Raw genomic sequence first — 7863 nt, forward strand, 5'->3', positions numbered from 1 at the left:
GAGGCTGCTGTGCAGGTAACTTTAATCTGGTGCTCTCTAGCGTCTGACAGCTTGCCTTTGCAACAGGTTAATAATATTCAGAATTGCATATAAATCTTTCTATAGAGGACTAAAATTCACATGGCATGATTACCAGTCAAAAATATATTCCCTTTTCCAGATAGCAAAAAATCTTATTAGCTAGCATGGATTTTTTTTTTTTTTTAATAGATTACTGTATACTGACACACACATGCATTTTCGTTACCTGGCTTTTTTAAAGACAAGATTTAAAATTACTCTCTTCTAGAGTAGAAAATGAAAACAAGTTTTTTGGCAATTGTACATTTTAGCCATCAGCTGGATGGCTGTAAATCACAGTGAGCTGAGCTTTGCAGCTTTCTCCATTAATGGGTCCATGAATCGTTGTTTGATACAATTTCAGCCACCACATTCCAGTTGGAATAATGTGAAAACTAGAAGAATGGAACACATAAAACTGGTCAGAAACTTTCTGATCAAACCTTTTGTGCAAGCAGACAAATTAGACTTTGCTACCTTAAAGCTTGAGAAACGCACTTTGACAACAGCAACAAACAAAAAAATGCAGTCAGTGTTCTGGTTCAACATTGCAGAACAAAGCAATTTTTCTGTTTTAATTGGAAAACCAATTTTTTTTTTTTAATTTATAAATATCAAATTAAATATGGCATCTAAAAAAGCCTCAAAATATTTTTATTTATCTGGAAACACTTTCATTCTTTTTCTCTGTGGGGGATTTAAAGATCAGTTGTTAAAAGCTTTTCTGAAAAACAGGCGTTCATTTCCTTCCAGCTGATGCTGCTCATTCACACAGATGCACTGTCTTTTGGCAAATTCTATTTGAGGTGAGCCTCTTGTGAGCCTCTTGTACCCCTGGCTGCCACAACTTGTTGCTTTGCTTTTCTAGCAGGAACACTTTCACCTGCTTACTTAAGCATAATGCTGGTTGACTTTTAGCATCTTGAGCCTTGTGGAGCCAGGGCCAGGCTCAGCTCAGCCCAGGCAGAACTGAGCTGAGGGAGAGCTGGCTCTGTGCCCAAAGCAGCAGCACTTCTGTCCCAGTCTGGCAGCAGTGCTTGGGGCTGTATCACCACTGCTTACAGCTATGGGAGACAAATGTTCCAATTCTCCACACTTGGAGGCAAAGCTGAACCTCAGTTTTGTACTAAAGATGCTGCAGGAAGTGGCAAGAGGTGTAAACCCTTCTCAGTGAGGTGCTCCTTGACCTGTGTCTATGCAGGGCTTCTCTTTTTCCAGAACAGTTTAGAGCTTTGGGTCTAAATATGAAAACATGCAATTCCTTCTTCTCAGAGATCTTGTTTTGATCCCAGAAGGCATTAGAATAAAGAACTTTGTGGCTCAGCATCTGGTCTCTGGCAAAGGCTTTGAGGAGATGCCTCAGGAAGAGTGTCAGAACAGAGCTGACATATGTCGTCTCCTAATACTTCTCATTTCCAGGAATTTGGTGTTAAAAGAATTCCTGAGCTTGGTGTGGTTTCTGTTTATTCATTCTCTGTCAGTTAGCCACCTACAAAGCAGGGGAACAGCTGCTATTTGTTGTGTACTTCAATATTTGCTGCCTTTTCTCATAGCTGGGGGAAGGAGTGAATGATCAATCCCACTTCCCCTTCCCCATGCTCATTGTGGGTTTGAGAGACTTCTGTCACATCCCCTCCAGACATCTCTTTGCAGACCAAGGAGCTTGTCATTGTGTAGGTGCAGTTACATCAGAGGCTGTGGTGGAATGTGGTGGATAAACACAGTGCCTTTACAGTCATGGAATAAAATCAAATTGTATTCATTCTAAAAAATGACAATGTGCATTGGGATGACAATTACTTGTGTTCAAGAATGAAACCTGCAAGTTCTAGATGTAAAGTTGTTCAAATAAGCATTAAAATTACAGATGTGGCAGCTTAATGGTCCTCTTAGCATTCTGATAGATGTGGGTATTTTATTCAAATATAGTCATGTTAAGCTGTGTCAGTGAGGATAGCTGTTGGAATTCCTTATATTCATGGGGGGAAAATATAAAATAATCTGTGTTTTTTAAATTGTCTCTAGGATCTTCTGTGTGCCTTCTTTGCTCCATACTGCAGGAAAATCATGTCTGCTCAGTTGCTGCTATATCGAAATAACATCCTCATCTCTCAGCTCTTTTCATGATCTTTGATGGCTTTTCTCAAAGCTGTTCTCTCAGGCTCTTTTTATTATGAGACAATCTCAATTTTCATTAAAACAAAAACAAAACCCTACAGCCTGCTTGATGGCAGAGGGCAGCTGTAAAAATGCACAGAATACTTTAAAAGGTTTAAAATTAAAGGCTGATGAGAAGTCCAGTTAAAGCCAATATCATGACTTCTTGAGTTTGGCCTAACAAATTTTGGAACAATTAGCAATTTTTCAGAAGTCCTATGCAAACTTAAGGTACTGTTGTGAATACTGGCATACAAGGATCTTGCAATTTCACAGCTGGAATCTTGAGTAGACTCTAAATGAAACACTTTACAATTAAATCATCCTTCAAGCATCCTTCTTCAGCTTGCAGCCTCTTAGATCTTCATTGTGAAGCAAAATCCTGCATTCCTCTTGAAGGAGAAATAAAGATGGGGGAGGAGGGAAAAATTAAGATTCAGCTGTGAAAAAGAATTTAGATAAGTAAATGTGTGGCCTCTTTCCTAATCTTAGTACAAATGCTATTTAATAAGATACCAACAACATTCAATTAACATTAATTTATGCAAGATGCTACAAACCTATTTATGTGAGGTCACACTAATTTAAAATATTAGAGATGTAATTACAGATGGGTGTTGCTAAAATAAGTGGAACAATACGTTTAACTCACAAACATTTAGAAAAACATCAAGAAAGTGTTCCCATCTGCTGAATGATCAGACTAACTTTACATCAGCCCTCCTATTAGAACAATCAGTTTAGGTAAGAAAGGGACACCTTCATATTCGCTGCTGTCTTTGATTTGCAGCACACATACTCTGGCTTGAGAAAGAGTAAATGAGTTACAGGTAAACACTGCCCTGCTCTTCAGGGGATTCACACTTGAACTATTTAGTTGTTTCATGGATTTATGGTGAGGGTGATTGATCCAGCAGCAGAAGGTGAATAAGAAAAGCAGTACCCTGCTACAGTGGGGATTCTGTAACACGATGTATCAAACAAGGAGGCCCGTGGGAAAGAAATATATATGGACGGATTCTTGATAGATGTTTCAGAGAGATGTTTATTTCTCCAGCCGCATGGCCGGGCTCTGCTGAGGAACTGCTGCAATCACGGGACCCGAGGGTCCTTGCCCACACAGGGAAACACAAAACAACCAATGGGGAACGAGGCTGACCAGGGCCAGGGAAACCCCATGCCTCCCCTCAGGGCCCCTCTCCCAGGGCTACATGGCAGGGGGGGAAGGGACCCCGACATTTCACCTGTTTATTTTTAACAAAAGGAGATTTAAAACTTAACTTTAGATTTAAAACAACTGGATAAACATAACAAGAACATAAAAATAAAATAAAACAAGCCACCCTTCTGAGTCTTTAAATGTCCAAACAGATTCTGTGGAACATCTTAAGGCTGACAGAAGGGAGACAGGACTCTCCGGGCATGCTTTGTGGGGAAACTGAGGCAGGAGAGGGTTTAATTTCTTCCTTCCCCCTTTTCATCCCCCACTCAGCATTGGAAAGGGATTTTTGGGGAAACAATTGGCAAAGGCATGGTTTTGTGAGGGAAACCATGGATGAAAAAACGGATTGGGAATACACTGGGGGTAATAGGACATAGGGTAAAAGGGAAAGGTGGGATTAGGAAAGGGAGACTGTAGGGGGGGCTTATAATATTGTCTAACATGACTACGATTTTTAGCATATATACTGCCTTTTACAGGAACACCATCAGGCCCAGTGACGTGCGATGCTTGTAACCCTCTTCTACCTTGTATAATTTTGAATTCCACCACCTCTCCATCTCCCAAGCTTGGGATGTATTTTTCAGGGTTATTCTTTTTAATAGCAGTTCTATGAACGACTATGTCTTGCTGGCTGTCACATCTCGTTATAAAACCATAATTTTGTTTAACATTATACCATTTTACTATTCCTAAAACCTTAGCTACGGTGATCTTTCCCTTTTTCCGAGTGGCTGCTGTTTTCTGTCTCGCTGCGTTTTTGCTTTCTCTTTCACTTGCTCCCGTGTTGGAATTTCCAGGGCTGCTAGTGCTGCCGGGGCTGCCGGAGCTGCTCATGCCTGCGCACTCTTCCCGGGGTCGCGTTCGGGGCCGCGCAGTCCGGGCCACGCTGCTCAGTTCTCTGCGCGTCGCCTCCTTTGGTCGCAGCTTCGCTGCCGCTGCCAGGTGCTGCACCCATGTCTCGGCCGGGCCCCCGAGCGATGACTCCCCCGTGCCCTGCTCCAGCGCGCCTTTCGGCTGGGCGCGGCTCTGCTCCTGCCGCCGCCCTCCACCACCGGTGCGCTGCCCCTCTCAGTTGGGCGTTCCCGGGGCTCGCTCCACCACGCGCTGTGCGGGGCCAGGCAGGCACCGCCGGGGTCACCCCGCTCCTGCTGTGCCTCGCTCCGCTGCCGACACTGCGGCTTACGTGGCTCCGCCCACACATGGGAATTGCCTCGCTGCTGCTCTCAAAGGGCTCGGTCCACGTGGCCTGGGTCGCACAGTCCCTGAGGCACGTTTCCCTGAGCCAGGACATAGCTGACATTGCTCAACAGTCTCGGTAATTAAATAATATTCACGAAAATATTCTTCCATCGGCATATATTTTGACTCAAAAATTAACTGTGTCCAAACAGTGTTCCAAAAGTCTTTGGTAAGAAATCCCAAGAAACAGAAAAAGATCTTAAACAACCGTGCCAGGAAGTGTTTCAGTTCCTTTTGAGCTTGAATCAAGCTAAATTTTACAAATCGTTTTTCAAGAATCATTTTAAGTTTAAGATAAATGTCCATATGTGGCTCTGAGAGCCAAGAGTCTTCCCACGGTTCCTCCATGGTTTAGATATTGAATAGCAAAACAAAACCAAGAAGAGGAATCCAAAGTTTCTTTACTCGCAAACCAGTCGCTTAGGGATCGGGGATTGTTTTGCTTGCAATTCTCCACCATTTCTTACAGTGGGGATTCTGTAACACGATGTATCAAACAACAAGGCCCTGGGAAAGAAATCTATATGGACTGATTCTCGATAGATGTTTCAGGGATGTTTATTTCTCCAGCCGCATGGCCGGGATCTGCCGAGGAACTGCTGCAATCACGGGACCCGAGGGTCCTTGCCCCCGCAGGGGAACACAAACCAACCAATGGGGAACGAGGCTGACCAGGGGCAGGGAAAGCCCATCTCTCCCACCCAGGGCCCCTCTCCCAGGGCTACATGGCAGGGGGGGAAGGGACCCTGACAGTACCCAGCAGGTTTAAAATCTGTGACATTTAATGTGTAGCTGATTTGATAAGAAAATGGGATAGGAATTCTGGTCTCCAGGAATAATGTAATTTAGTGAAGCGTAGAAATAAGTACTGGGTTCTAAGACCCTTTTAGTTCATTTACTCCATATTGATGTAACCTTACTATATTAAATGCAGTGGCATTTACATTTTATACACAAATAAGATGAAAAACAGTTCTCATGTATCTCTTCCAGCACTAAAAAAAATCTATTCTCAGACTTTTCCATGAGACCAGTTGTGGCAATCATTTAAATTCTAGAAGCACTTAAAGCTCTGCAGAGCTTTAGTAGGGACAAATTAAAGATGTTTTTAATTCATGTCCATAATGAATCCATAAAGGGACTTTATTCCAATCTTCATGATTAATACACCACTGTATTGTGTCTGAGACAAATAACTTCGATATTGACCAATTTAATACATTACTTCCTCTGCAATTAATCATTATGACAAGTTTTCTTCTAATTATTAAAAAAAAAAATCTATAAAAAAGAAAGAAATACCAAAAAAAAAAGACAGCTGCTACATGCATAGTAAGCTGTTGCTGGCCCAGGATGACTGCTGGAAGGGGAGGGGGGATTCCATTTTTCATCACACATTTGAGTAAGGAATGAACAGGATTGAGTTTTCTGAGTTATATCTGGCCAGTACATGCATTTGGTTTTGCTATGGCTAGCCTGATCTCCATATTGCCAACAGTAGCTTATTCTTGCTTTCTATGATTTTAGAAATTGAAGAGCTTTCCATGAACCCAAATTCTGCTGTGCAATAAGCTCATCTGCTTGCCACAGGACGCAGCAACTTCTGAATACATGGACTTCCAGAGTCCACAAAGTTCACAAACTAAACCCTGTGTTCGCATATGCCCCTCCCAATTTATGCGCCATGGAAGGAAATTAAATAATGGCCTTTTCTATCTACTGCATAATAAACCTTCTCCTTCTTTCTCTCCACTAAACTTCTTGTACATTACTTGATCATCAGCTGAATCAATTATTTATAAGAAGGCGCCTATAACCTTTTTCTCTTGGCTTCTATATCTCCAGGGTATTTGATCTATTCACAGAAAGTCGTCTCACTTCCTGAATTCCTCTTTTTGGAAATCAAAGGTCAAGAAGAACCTGCACACTTGCTCTATCTTGAAGTGTATCTCATCTCTTCTCCTTTTTTGTGTATTTTTCTCCTCTTCCAATTTTACTCTTTTTTGTCTTGTATTCACTGGGCTCTGAATTCCTACAAGAGATCCACATGTGCTCTGTTAACTATGGCACATGTCCACATGTGAAATTATTGGCAAACAAGCTATCAATTGCATTGCAGGAGTAGCTGAATGGGTGTTATTCTATCTGGGGACCTGTATTATTTTGAGTAGGAATTTAAGCCAAATGGCTTCAATCCCACTTGACAGTACTTTAACAACACGGAATAAAAAAACTCCTTTAGCAACAAGTCTGATGTTTGGGGTAGAATTCATAAAAAGGATGAAAAAAAAGAATGGACAATGTTAAAGCTTCATAGAATTTTCTCTATGGAGTCCAACTTCCCAAACCCAAAAACTGCTTCTGGGAATTTCCACTGGGAATGTTTCTTCCCTCAAACATGGAATTGTAACGGTGAGACCCCATCACATTTGAGCTCTGGCTGTAAGAACAGACAGCTTGGCTCCTACACTGGCCAAAACTGGAAGCCTGAAAAATCAGGACAAGCTTCATAAGTAGCAGGTCTTGAACTGACATGGGTGGGGAGGATCAGAAAGACCTTTAGGGAGATGATAGGTCTGTGAACAACACTCTAAAGATCAAAGTATCATCCTAGATGTATGGAGTATGTAGCAATGTTAAGTTTTCACAGTGCATGTTGTGTTGAATGGGGAACCCCTTCACTAAACCTGAGATGAGAACCATATAAAAATATAAAAAGGAGACACTAATTCATGTAACACAGTTCTTCAGCTGAGATACATATTGTACAAAATCATCTCAACTACACACCTCCATCAGGACACAGTGAACAGTGAGGTTTTTTCTCCCTAATTTCATCAGTGGAAAAAGAGAAACTTCCAGCTTCCAAGTACAGAAAGTTGTTAGTAAAACAGAAAGGAAATTGCTCAGCAGCAGTGCGCCGATGTGGTGTGTTGTTCACTAGACCCTCTGTTCTAATGGGAAGGTGGAGGGGTGGCTCTTCTTCCTGTACCTGCACCAGCTGTGCAAAACAAGTTGATGACTGAATATCACAGTTGGTAGGTTTGTAAATTAAACCTTAGCAAATAATTTCCTGCTCTTTGTGTTAAGTATCCTTTTCTTCAGTGATCACAAGTGATGCTGAAGTGGCATCAGTTTAGTGCTCCCCCCCTTGAAAAGTCCTGTTAGAAAGTTACAAATGA

This window comes from Corvus hawaiiensis, chromosome 14 (genome assembly GCF_020740725.1).
Source record: "Corvus hawaiiensis isolate bCorHaw1 chromosome 14, bCorHaw1.pri.cur, whole genome shotgun sequence".
NCBI classification, from domain to species: Eukaryota; Metazoa; Chordata; class Aves; order Passeriformes; family Corvidae; genus Corvus; species Corvus hawaiiensis.